The sequence below is a fragment of the Coptis chinensis genome, chromosome 1 (assembly GCF_015680905.1).
Source record: "Coptis chinensis isolate HL-2020 chromosome 1, ASM1568090v1, whole genome shotgun sequence".
Taxonomy (NCBI): Eukaryota; Viridiplantae; Streptophyta; class Magnoliopsida; order Ranunculales; family Ranunculaceae; genus Coptis; species Coptis chinensis.
The window spans coordinates 34,146,396-34,160,230 of record NC_141456.1 but is presented as its reverse complement, the minus strand read 5'-3'; positions in this window follow the sequence as shown (position 1 = coordinate 34,160,230).

Here is a 13,835-nt window from a genome sequence, read left to right as displayed (position 1 = left end):
GAATTACTCGATGTTTTTGGGCTGATGCGACCTCAAGACGAGGATACACATTTTATGGTGATGTGGTTATCTTTGATACTACGTACAACACTAATAGGTATGGATTGATTCTTGCACCGCTATTTGGGGTTAATAATCATGGTCAGACAGTTGTTTTTGCTTGTTCATTTTTATGTGATGAGACCACAGAATCATTTGTTTGGTTGTTCAACCAATTTTTAGAAGCTATGCCAGGTGATCCTCCAAAGATTATTATTACAGATCAAGATCTAGCAATGACAAAAGCCATTTCTCAAACTCTTCCAACCACTTTTCACAGGTTTTTTCTTCTTATTATTATTATTTTATAATTAATTTGCACACATTATTTTTTTTATTTGTTTTACATACTGAAGCTTTGGGTACTTTGTCAACAAGTACTGCAGTTGGCACATACTGATGAAAGATGAGTTTGACTTGAAGTGGAATGATATTCTTCAAAGGAGTGGTTTACATGAGAACAAATGGCTGGAGTCGATGTATGAAATCCGATCACAATGGGTGCCTACACATGTGAATCACAATGAGTCAACGAGCAGAAAGTGCTCATTCATTCTTCAAAACGTATGTTTCAAATGAAAATTCTTTGGTATATTTTATGGTTCAATTTGGTAGGGGACTTGTGCCCCAACGTCATGAAGAATTAATGACAGATAACAAAGATATGATTGAGAAACCAAAAATGAAAATGCCCCATAGCTTTTTGGTACACAAGGTTGATGTTTATACACATGAGTTTTTTTTAAAAATTTCAAGATGAGTTATGGGAGAGCTTGAATTATAGATTTGTGCTTGTTAGTGAGAATGAGAAGTGTTGCATTTATAAGGTTCATAGAAAAATGGGGGCCGAAAAGTCTAGAGTGTGGGATATTTCTTATCAAAAAGATCTAGATTTTGCTTCATGCACTTGCAAAAAGTTTGAGAGCTTGGGGGTCCCTTGTAGGCATATTTTGGCTTATTTGAACAAGATGTATGATTTTGATAAGTTGCTGAATCAATACATTTTGAAGAGATGGTGTAAAACTGCAAAGTCAGGGGTAGTCATTGATGATAGCGGAATGGAGATTCAAGCTAATAAATTATTCCTCATAAAGTGGAATGAATTGATTCAAATGTCAACACTTGTAGTTGATAAAGCCCTTGGAAGTGAAGAAGCAACTAAAATGTTTACTGATGCTTTAAGTGATGCACTTGAAAAAATTAGTAAATTGGTTGGTTGTGGTACAAATGCAGCATCACCGCATGAGAAAGGTAGTCAAGCATTTGGTTGTGATACAAGTGTAGGAGTTTTTGGAGCAAAGAGTTCTAATTTGGAAAGTAATTATCGTGAACCGAGTCAACAAAAGAAAAAGGATGTGGAAAAAGGCTTAAAGGTGAGAAAGAGAAAGCACTCAAAAAGGCGAAAAAATATAAAAGGAGACGGTGGAATGGAAGTAACAAGGTTGGAGTGTCACACGATAAAAGGAATTGTCCAGAGATTAAGAAGAATTGTCTAGGAGAGCTAAAGAAGGGGTAAGAAACACAAATTTTTCTTTCTTTATTTTTATTCCTATTAGAGTATTCACATATTCCCTTCTTATGTTAATTGACTTGCAGTGAAAAATCTTCCTTGTACAACGAGGACACAACTTCGGACTATACCACAAATGATGATTCTTGTTCATCTTCGGGTAAAATATGCATTTTTAATTATTTATTTGTATGTATGTTTATTGTATTTTCAAAGCTTTGAATATTCATATGTTTTTGTTGTAGGAATGTCGCTTGATTAAAGAGAGTTCCACATAATTGGATTCTAAAGGTTGCATTTCAAAGGTTACTGCAATTTGAAGAAACAAGCTATCTAATGCTTAAGTTTTTATGATTTCCTACAATTAGTTAGCTCTAGTTAGATCAAATAGAGGTATTGTAAGCATATATATAGTTGACGAGAGTTTTTTTCCTGTGTCAGACTTGGTATCTGGTGCTTACATTTTCTGGTGAACAATGACAATTTCTATAGAAGTGTGATCTTGTTTATGAATTTCCAAACTTGTTCCAGATTCATTGGTTGTGCATGTGCATGCCACTTATCATATGGCGCCAGGTTTTTCAGGATTAATGGGTTATTGCTGGATGTAATTTGAACTTCTAACAAATTCTTCCAAACCTTAGCAGGTTCTTATTTTTGAACTTCTAACATAGGTTATGAACTTGTTTATGGGTTACTGTTATATATGAACTTCAAACTTATACTTCTTCCAAAGTTTAACAGAAACTTCATTCTAGCCATCATTACTAAAAATGGTTGCTTGTAGCGTACACATGAAGGCTCTCTTAGAGTCTTAATACCATCAACCTGCAGAAGCAAGTATGCACTAATATATGTACCTTGCAACAATGTACCAAGTTAATTTGTTAATACAGAGGTGCTAGTATCCAGATTCCAAAGTAACAGTTTGGTATATTCAACAAAACAAATAAAATTAATAACCATATGGTAGCAAAACAAATACGCTCTCCCACTTCCCAGTCACAAATACACTTTGCTCGTCTTGGACTTGGTTCCGCAGACACATTCACCATTCATGGCCGCAAGAGTCTGTCACCAAGTTTGAAGCCTTTACAGAACTTTGATAAATCCTCGCTGCATTCGCTACACCAACTATCGATCCCAACCGATGACTGAGAAGAGGGCGAACCACACGTCTTTCCTACAGGCCAATTGCTTCATACATCATTGCAGGGGCAAACGGGCTACCAACTGTCTCCATAGAAACAACTCCTAGTGATGCCAGTTGAGAGTCTGGCCATACCAACTTTGCAGCATGTAATCACTTTGTTGGTTGCAAGTTGAGAGTCCCTGGGATGCATCCATTCCAAGAGAATGTGGCAACTCTTGGAACTACATTCCCGACTTTGTTCTGAACCCAATGGGTGCAAGGTTCTCTTATGCAGGAACTTCAAGGAAAAAATGCAAAAACAAAATAGCAAATGCACGCAAGTAGTACGGTGTCGAAGTTTAGGTGTTCCCTTTCTCAGATAATCTACTCCAATTGTTTTCTTTATATGTACATTGTATACAGTGTCCCTATCTGGGTATCATATCAATGGAAAAGTGAATTACTTCCTTTAAGAAAAAGTATACACTTTGATCATGTTTCAGTCAGCAAGAACCCCAACACCGATTGCAAAAACCGTTGCTACGCTGAACCCATTTCGAGCTGTACAGATCCCATGAGTAGCACCATAAGCAATACCCCAATTGATTGACTCTTCTTTTCTTCACGCGAATTTGCAGCCTTGTTTCATAAATATTGGTAGTCATACAAGTGAAAGAAGAATCATATTCCAAATTCTATCTACAAAATATTGAGTGACATGAATTTTAATTAGAAAAAAGAGTATATATGAGCGGTTTTGAGGGACCACGCACTAAAGTTTGTTGAGAGTATATATCGCGATATTTCAATATTTACATCAAGTCCATTTTATGGATGTCCGTCTATGAGCGGGGCTATATATATATATACATTTGGTCTATGGTAAACCGTTGGCTAGTGACTGACTTAGAAGTGTAAACGTATAAGTTTAGATATGTTTTTTTTGGGAGGGTTTTTCAGTTGATGATTTAGTATTTTTGATTAATTAACGTTATTGGGTTTTTCACCCTAACCAATTTTGAATGATTTTTGGGCCGATTGGTGGTGGCGGTCGGTGGATTAGTGCTTAGGGTTTGCTGGTTTGGTGGTGGTGTGAGCTGTTTGAGGAAGAAGAAGGAGACTACGATCTAGTGCTCCAGAGCTTTAATTTATTTTAGTTGGGCTTGGGCCGAAATAGAACTTGTGGGCTTGAGTTGTTTTTAAGAAATATAACTTGTGGGCTTGAGTTTGTTTTAAGTTATAAATTTTTGGGCTTAAGTTTAGTTTATGGTTTTGGGCCTTGAGTTGTTGGGCTGGTTTCTATTATTTTTGTGGGTTGGGTCCTTTTTATTTTAAGTGGACCGGATGATATTAATTTAGATGGGCTTTGGTTAGAGTTTGTTTTTTGGCCGAATCTGTTCTAGTTAGGCTTGGTCTAGTTATAGGGGTCGGTTCTTAACTTTGTGTAGGCTGGGTCCCTTATCATTTAAGTGTTTTTATGTGGATCTATTTTAGTTGTCGAAACTTGTATAAACATGTTTGTCATTATCTAATAAAGATTTGGCGTGGTGTATTATGCAATAATATATATTGGCACTGATGGACTTTGATTCTGACTATGTGGCTAATAAGAGCTACGTAAGGTTTGATTCTAATCTTGAAAGATTGGATACATAGGCAACCTTATGTACAGGTGTAGCCATTATATTATATAGTATATATTAGTTTTTGTGATAACTATATGTGTATAATGTTAGTATTTAATTGTGTACGTGATTGTGGTTGTTTTAATTATATTTGATTGATGACTATTCGTGTTGCGTTCAATAATATTTAAATGTGTGATTGATTTGCATTGATGCATGAAAATAACTTTATGAACGTGTGATCAATTGTTGTGTATGATTAATGCTAGTACAATTATAAGTGAGCTGAGAATAATATTTTCAACGAGTCGACCATACCTTTAGAACTCTCCATGCCTCAGGATTTGGTAATGATATATTATGAGTTGAGATGTCATGTGATAGGAAGGTATTCATTGAATGTGTCATGAATGACCTGTTAGTGTTATGATGGGTATTTCTTGAATGTGGCGGGAATGACCCAAGGTATTCATTGAATATACCATGAATGACATGTTAGTGTTATGATGGGTATTCCTTGAATGTGGTGGGAATGACCCAAGGTATTCATTGAATGTGCCATGAATGACCTGTTAGTGTATGATGGGTATTCCTTGAATATGGCAGGAATGACCCAAGATATTCATTGAATGTGCCATGAATGACCTGAGATATTGAATGCCCATAAGAGGTTGTGATTATGCGAATGGAAAGCCCAGAGATGGTTGCATGTGACTCACAAGTTACGAGTTTGCAAGATGTAAATATGTTCCTGGAGGCGATATCCCCGCTTGGGACATATGTCTTATAGTGGTACTCGGTGTGAGAGAGGCACATGAGTATGTGTGATTTGGCAAATGTGTGAGTGCAAATCGTAGAGTAGGAACTAAAGGTGAGGTCAGTAAATAAGTGATTAATAAACAAAATACATTGTGGAATTGAATGAACTAAAAGTATGTTAATTTGTGTGATGTTATGGATGTAAAGTGTGACTGTAAATAATATTAATGAATGCTTGTGATCTTTTATGTGATTGTGAAATGGCTATAACTTGATATGTTATTACAAAAATATTAATGACTTGTGATAGTCTGAGATCTATGGTTATGCACGCAAAAACTTTATGACATAATGATGGCATGTGAATGACTACCCTTGATATATGTATTATGATAAGTGGTATTCCCCGAATATGTGTGACGAACCAGGTTGTATCAATTAGACTTAAATGTCTTAAATGAGGTTTGATTATGAATGGAAATTTGACTGGCTGAGATAAATCATTTTATTGTGATGTCTAACTCTGTTTTGTAGGAGGGTAGGATCTATTAATCTTTTATGCATGGACGTAAATATCATACCCTAAGACAAAGTGTTGGCTTAAAGGTAAAGTGTATCAAACTCATCACTACAAGAATACCGAGTATTAGCCACGGTCATGAGCTATGGCAAAAGACCTTTAGCCATAGCTCATGACCGTGGGTACAACTTCATTTTTGGCCATGGATATAAACCGTTACAAGGGCCATGGTCAATGTCCCCTTTTGCCACAGCACTAAACCGTAGCCATTCCTCACACGACCCGTGCCCAATGTCTTTTGTGGGCTGGGATCTATAATTTGGCAACAGGTTTAGGCCGTGGCAAATGTCTTTTGTGGAGTGTATCTAAAATTTCGCCACATTTTATGGCCATGGCAAATGTCTTTTGTTGGATAAAAAAAAATTGATTCTAGCGCCATACAAAATTCATACAATTCACATCACCTGCAATTCATACAAAATTCTATCATTCCAATCAAACCCATAAGAATCTTAATTATCCACAATTCAATATTTCATACTCAATATGTACTTGGCATAAGGTTTTTTTACAACATAGATCCCATTAGGCATCCTAACTTACATAAAAGAACAAATATAACACTCTTTAAAAATTGAAACACTATTTAGAATGACTCTTAAGAAAAATGAAAACATCATCGTATATAGTGCCTAAACTCGACAGACGATATTCCTCATTTGTACCTCTTCATGATCCTGCCTTAGAGCAGGCTTCGAAGATATTTCTACAACATTTAAAAGCAATCATTAGAACTGAAAATCATCTAATATAGCAAATATCAAATGAAGGAGAAAGTACTAACCATTACATATGGAATGTTGTTCTAATTAATCCCAGCTGCCAAAGTCTACATCATAATAGTATTCTTTTAAATGCCTAAAGGTCTACACAATAGTATACATTTATCCCATATAATCATGTAAAGGAACTCACCACGTATATAGAATTCGTTCCAAGGATTTATGAACCTCCAATTGCTGAAAGAAAGTAACATCAGGTACAGTCCTAGGGCAATCAACAACAATCTGAACAGCTAGCCAAACCAAACATCACAGAACACCGCGGGTGTCAATCATCTCATCTTGAACAAAATGTGAAAATAAGTTACGTAACGTTAAACGACAGAGCACCTGGCGGAGCATGCTGATCTCCTCAGTTGAAGTCCATCACCACAAAACCTCAAGTTTCTCAGTTTTCATCTTTCATCACTTATAGTTGTTGTTTTTCTTAAGATGGTGCAGGGAAGAGGCAGTGCAAATCATGTTGTGACCATTGCAGTCACACTACTAGTCCTACTGGTTCATTGTGAAATTGCTCATGCAGCAATCTACACAATTGGAGATGCTCGTGGCTGAACCTTTAACACTGTAAGCTGGCCTACGGGAAAGAGGTTCAAGGCTGGTGATGTACTTGGTAAGTTTGATCTTTGGTAGCTAAACGATCCAGCTGACACTACACCATATCTGTTGAAAAAAGACGTGACAGATGTATCGTTTTTCCAAAAAAAAGACACTTTTGGGTGTCGTATGGTGACCCGTTTTTTTTGCAGTTGTTTTTTTTTTCTACAACACTTGACAAGTGTCGTTTTTCATTTTTTCATTTTTTTAAAAAAAAAGGCCAAATCAGGGCCAAAAAGAGCCCCTAGCCCAAAATCTACTAAATCATGGCCAAAAGAAACCCACCCAGTACAGGGTCATTGGATCCATTTTTTACTGACCCAAAATTCTCTTTAAAAGCACAACCCATATCCAAATATACCTTCCATAAAAAATAAAGAAACTTCACAAAGTGAATAATGGGTCCATGCTCCCACATCACTTAACAAGCCCAAAAGCTGATAGCAGTGACCGCGATGTACTAATGTTAGTGTGTCCATAAACCACTCACTATTTAACCAAAGTCCTACCCAGCTGATGAAGCCCAATCCAGACTTTGGCCGTCAAAACAAGCATTAGAAGCCACCCTGTAGGGATCTTATTGCTTTCACATATGCAGCATGTATGCTCCTGTCAATTTTCAAGTTCTTTCCACACATGAGATTCTACAAACAAAAATACAAACTAACTAAAAATATTTATAAAGAAATGAACAACAGCCATAATCATAAACAACTGCCAAAAATACAAACACGCAACTAAAAATATTTTTGGAATAACTGCCATAATAATAACGTTTCACATTGGCTGACGCAAAATGGGAGATACTGTTGATGCACAAGTCGAGACAAGTATAATTGAGCATGGATACTGAATTCAAAGAACAGAGATGCAATATAATGTCCAACAGTAACTCACCTGTTTTTCAGCTTCCTTCACTACTTTTGGGAATCCCTTAACAGATCGGAATCAATTGAGTGAAACACCTAGAAGAAGGTACCGATTATTTGTTCATATGGAATAGAAGCACAATGACATTCCTTTTCTTTAAAAAAAATCAAGAACTACATACATCTTCATTCTTACCTGCACATGCCAGTTTTCAGGATCTCCTTCTTTGGAAACACGCACATTCTCATCATTAGAAGCAGCAGGAGTAAGTATCCATGACATCCGATATAAGTTTATCAACGCATCATCGTACCCCGTGTGATGTGACTTTCTTGATCGATATCTTTCCATTTTGTAGCTTTTCTCCATCTTTGTTCAAAGTTGGTTAGTATGTCATGTGCAGCAGGCCCATCGATTCTGCGAGTGTAAATCATGCAAGGGTTGTCTTGGACCTCTAACCGAGACTAAAAGCGTTATCGAGGGAAACTTAAAGGCTAAATACATACTAAAACAGAAATATTTTCTTTTTGAGAAATGATCTATAAAACTATTCTTTCTGTTCATGAACAAAACACAAACACAAGAAAGTAGATACACAGTGAGAGAGTAAAACACAAAAGGTGTGAATAAACTCCTATTTAAACTATCAGAGTAGCGTCATTTACTAAAGTAAAGTGATATGAAGAAATTTCTTTAAAACGAGAAGCAATGGTGCAAAATCATTTTTATTTTGTAAGATTATCAGCACTTACAAGAAATGTTGGATTGTGAAAATCATTCGCAAAGACAATGTCAAGATCGCGAAAGAGCCGATGTTTAGGGGTGTCATAGTGACCATCACAGAGATCAAGGCCACCAATGAAAGAAGTTATTTTTCGGTTATTTCCAGATGCACGGGTATCAACAACAATACACCGATGGTGTGTAAAAGTGTCCCAACAACCTGGATTGGAAGGTTCACTCCAAGACTAATTAGTAATGCTAGTAATCTAAGATAATCAAAATGCATAATAAAGTTATTGTCTTTGTAGCTATTAATAACATTTTGCTCCTCAAATAATATCTCTACCTGTTGCTTAAAAATACTAAGCTTATTGCTGGCATAACGCGGAGAGAGTACGCAATGGACACTTGAGTGTCAAAAGAACTTATGAGTCTCTTCATCATGAGTTTGCATAACACCTTCCTACATTAAAACTACATCTATCAAACATGTATAGATGTCAAGAAGATTCAACACAGTGCATTAACTTCCCCTATTTTCCTAATTGTATAAACAACTGATTTAACTTCATGGACAAACATAGGTAGCTGTGGTAAGACATTTTTATATTCGAGTGAGAGAAAGAGAAGCACGTGGATAGGATTTTGAAATTTAACCATTTTGTAAAGAAGGAAAACTTCAAATAAACATCAGAAGATACTTGAACCCAAATTCTCAAAAAGGTAACGATCAGTGAAAATAAAAAATAAAAAATTGAACTTCTTGCAATAGCCATGACTATATATGAACATTTATATAGCATTTGATAAAGCAATGAACCTCCACAAAACAATGTTCAAGGTTTGTCACTTACTAAACTCCTTTCTTCAAAGACTTGAACTTTGTTTTCTTGGCTTTCTTTTTTGATTTCGATTTATGCTCTGTTAGTATCTCCTTCCTACTTTAAAAGAACAGACTAGTTAATTTCTGTTTGAATTTTAAAGAGGCAAAAACTACTTATCTAGAATTCTTCTTCCTTCATCACAGGATCATTGCCTGGAGATTGGAAAGCTGAAGATTTCAATTAGTCCCTCTAATTAGTTTCTAAGCATTAATTTCAGCTACCACTAGAAAAGCATAACATAACCTGATGTGCTATTTTGAATCAAGCACCACTTACATTACTGAACTTATAAACTTCACCCAAACAACCAAATGACTAAAATAAGGACTGGTAGAAGCATTGAAACTTGAAATAAGTCATTCAAGATCTTAAAGGAAACAGTAGGCTCTTTCTCAATGAGAATCTTTATTTTCTCGAAGAAATGGTAACTTCTTTATTTGATTGAGTAAGAAAATAAGGAATCTGAGCTGAATCATGAATCATCAGATAATATAAATACAAAACCTCTTAAATTTTTTTTTTATTATGTATCAAGGTCTCCAAATATACCAAACAAATGCGAAAATCCTTTTCGATTTCCAACCAAAACTTCATAACAATGAAATTTCATTATTAGGGACTTTATTTTCTTACCTTGCGGACTCAAAGTTTCCTTCATTTGCCTCTTGACCTCTCTCGCTTCATATTCGGATCCTCTAACAACTGTGAAACATCATATACAATAAACATATAAAGTAGTCCTAAATATCAATAAAACCCATAAATAACATCATATCACGAACTGACCGTATTTGTGCAACGCCTCAACTTCATCCTTATATGCCTTAGTAGCAAATTCAGCATCCCATCCACGGAATCACCCACCATTATTTCATAAGTTTCAAAACTAACGGATAAATCCCAATACAGATATTCAACCACTTTGGATCAACATTTCAAATATGTTTGGTTATGTAAAGAACGAATGTACTACATCGAGGACAATTATACTTTGCATGAGTGCCTCCTCTAGATGGTGAACTGGACAATGGACAAACAATGTCTAACATAAAATAATATTATCATGAGATGTACAAAGAGACCTCAAACGGGGAAGAAGAATTAAATGGAACCTAATAATAATATAAAACAAGGACATTTACTCTTGCACAAAGGTTGTTAATCTTGGTCAAGTTCTTGGTGGCTTATCCTCCCTACAATTCTTACTATTTGTCTTGAGTTACGTATTATTCACATAGACCACTAACTTGAGACCAGCACCATACCATCTTTATCACTATACTTTCTATAAAAAAAATATATGTTATAGAAAAGAGGGAGAAAAAAGACAATAGAGACTGGTTAAATTCAATTATTCTCTTAAAGTAATTATATCGAGATTTAACTACCACAAAGATGGTATAATTAACCAGTTGGGCAATAAAATATTGTATAACTCCAATAAAAAAGAATCCATAATTACCAACCTTTTGTGTTAATGGCTTCTTAGGTGGCTTATAACTTTTCCGTAAAAGTAGAAAAATAATTACAACCACTAGAAGACTTTCCGCCCTTCATACACAAACACAAAAACAACGTCAATTTCCAAACCGAAAAACGCAACTAGTGATACAAAAAGCAAACGAAGGTGAAAAAAAAAATGTGCCGCCAATATGAACACCAAAAAAACAACGCTCAAACCAAAATGAGTATTCAATGCTATAATTGTCCAATCCAATGCGTGTTTCATCATACCCTGATGCCATCACTATCTAACAACATATCAAATCATACATTCAAATTTTCAACAACATTAAACTCAAATTACATAGAATAACAAGATATTAAACCTGTTTTACCAGGCTACAAGCTTTCTCTCGTGAATATTCGATAGTCGATATTCTACTCTGAGTTTCAACTCAGTATGTGTATTAATTCTTCTAGGTCTTATATAAAAACTTGAAAATTTGATTTCATTGAGTTCCATTCAATCACAAAATTTTATTTGCAATTCTGAAAATGAGACAAATAAATTCAATCCAAACTAAAGGTTATAATTAGGATATATAATGCAATTCTTCGTTCTAAATAATATTTTAACTAACATTACTTGAACAAATAGGTGAATTGACGGAATTGATTGAAAGAAAACAACCATGGAAAGAAGAACACTTACCATAAGGTAGCAATTGAAGCCCTTCAACGCAGTTCAGAGAGAAAGAGATTGGGAGTTTAGGAGAGAAGATGAAGAATTGAGTAGAGGGAAAATAAGCGAATCAAAACCCTAGGGTTTTCGCCATTTAAATCTCAGAGAAACTTGAAAAATGAAAACGAGAAAGAAACCGTATTTGAGTAAATTCCAAACATATCTTCTAGATGTACGTATCGTCGGTTTTAGACAGGACACGACGATGCTTATTTGTGTTGGAAGCGCTCGATAGACGACAAGTGTCGTTTGAGTTAAAAAGATGTTGTCGTATTTTAACAGTTCTGGTGTAGTGTGAGTCTCCCAAAACTTGTAGCACCACCCGGCATTATGTTTGTCCCCTGCCAAAATATGTGAAATATGTCATTCGATAGATTTATTCCACGTAGAAATTTTACCCACAATGCCCACTAGGCAGTACCTTCGTAGTGAGGGCTTTATTGGTGATGCGCTGGAGGATCTGACTCTCATTGAAATACATTATTGGAGTATATGCATTGAGATTCTGGATTCTTACAACCAAGTGCTCAATCACAACTAATGACCTTAGGCCAAGTCTCCCAGTAGCCAGTACTGGCACCTTGCATTGTTCGATTACCTAGTGGAGCTAACGATGATAGACTTAGGGCCTTATTGTGAAAAATTAAATAGTAAACAAGAGTGAGCCACAACTGCCATACTATAAGTACTGGGCAAAAGTGTTTTAGCTAAATAAAAAAAAATGAAAAAGCATATCTGAAAAAATATAAATGAAAATGGATAGGTATTGACCATATTCACATAAAAACATTTTTGTTTTTTGTTTTTTAGCACTTTAATTTTATTATTATAATAAGATGAAATCAAACTTAATTAGGGGGAACTGCATGCGGAAAATGCTCTTTTGTGTGTCTTCACTCATTTAGATTAAAATTCACATACATGCTAAAGCGTGTGTTCATGGTGTAATTTTCAAGTACAACCCTTCATTCCATAAAGTGGTTGTCGTTGACCCGAGGAGCTACAACACATGCCGGACTCCAAGGGGTGCAATAGTGCTTAAGAGTGGGACTGATCGGATCAGATTGGCAAAGGGTCCCAACTTTTTTATCTGCAATTATATTGGGCACTGTGAGTCTTGGATGAAGATCATTGTTAATGCAATATGAGTGAAGTTTCAAGCTGTACTTTATATAGCTCTATTAGTTATTATTACTACTGAAACAAGCACCCTGAGTTTTCATAAAATGAGACTGATGTAACAGGAGTGACTATAAAGTAAATAAATTAGAGCTTCTATCATTTTTCCATGGTACTCACCAAGGGCTTGGGCAGCATTAATCCGTTTCTTAGGGTCCTATTGTTTTGACACAATTTCTTTGGTCAAACACAATAGAAAAAAGAACACAATAATTTTATTGTGGTTCGGCAAAAGTGCCTACGTCCACACTGATCTTTAATTTGTTAATGGTGTTGCTTAGAGATTACATGAGAATGAAGAAGAGAATAAGAGTTTCTCCCTGTGCTCTTTACATGAAGGTCTTAATTATATAGATTACAATAGGTAGTGATTGGATAGAACTTAAACTTGTTGATGGTGATCTTCTAATTAATGTGATTTGGTATTTATCTCATTGAGGTGCGTTGTACTTGGACAAATAGTCTTCTTGCTTGATGAGGATTCTTCATTGTAGAGAACGTATTGGGCCCATCTCCATAGTGGGGGTCCAAACATCGTCCCCTCTTTGGAGCATGGGCTTCGGCCTATGTGGCAAAGAAGTGAAAGAATAGAGACATGTACATCATATTCTTTAGATAGCTAGTCAATGTCAATGTTGAATCTCAACGAGACAATTGCATATTAGAAGAAATTGTTGTTGCTACTAGTAGAGATATCGAGGAATCTGTCACCAAATAATAATAGATAATATGAATCAGAAATACGTACGTCGCCAAGTGGGCTTTGATAGTTGATACATTAATAGTAGTGTAGTGGGCACTCTAAATAAGTTATTTCCTCAGTCGTAAAGATAACAAAATTGTAAATGATGTACTTTAGGTGCTTGTTTTCTACGAGTCATATGCGGTTCTTATTCAAAACTGACGATCACGTTCTACAAAAGTTATGACGAATACTCGATGAGCCTAAGTTCTCGATGCACTTACTGAC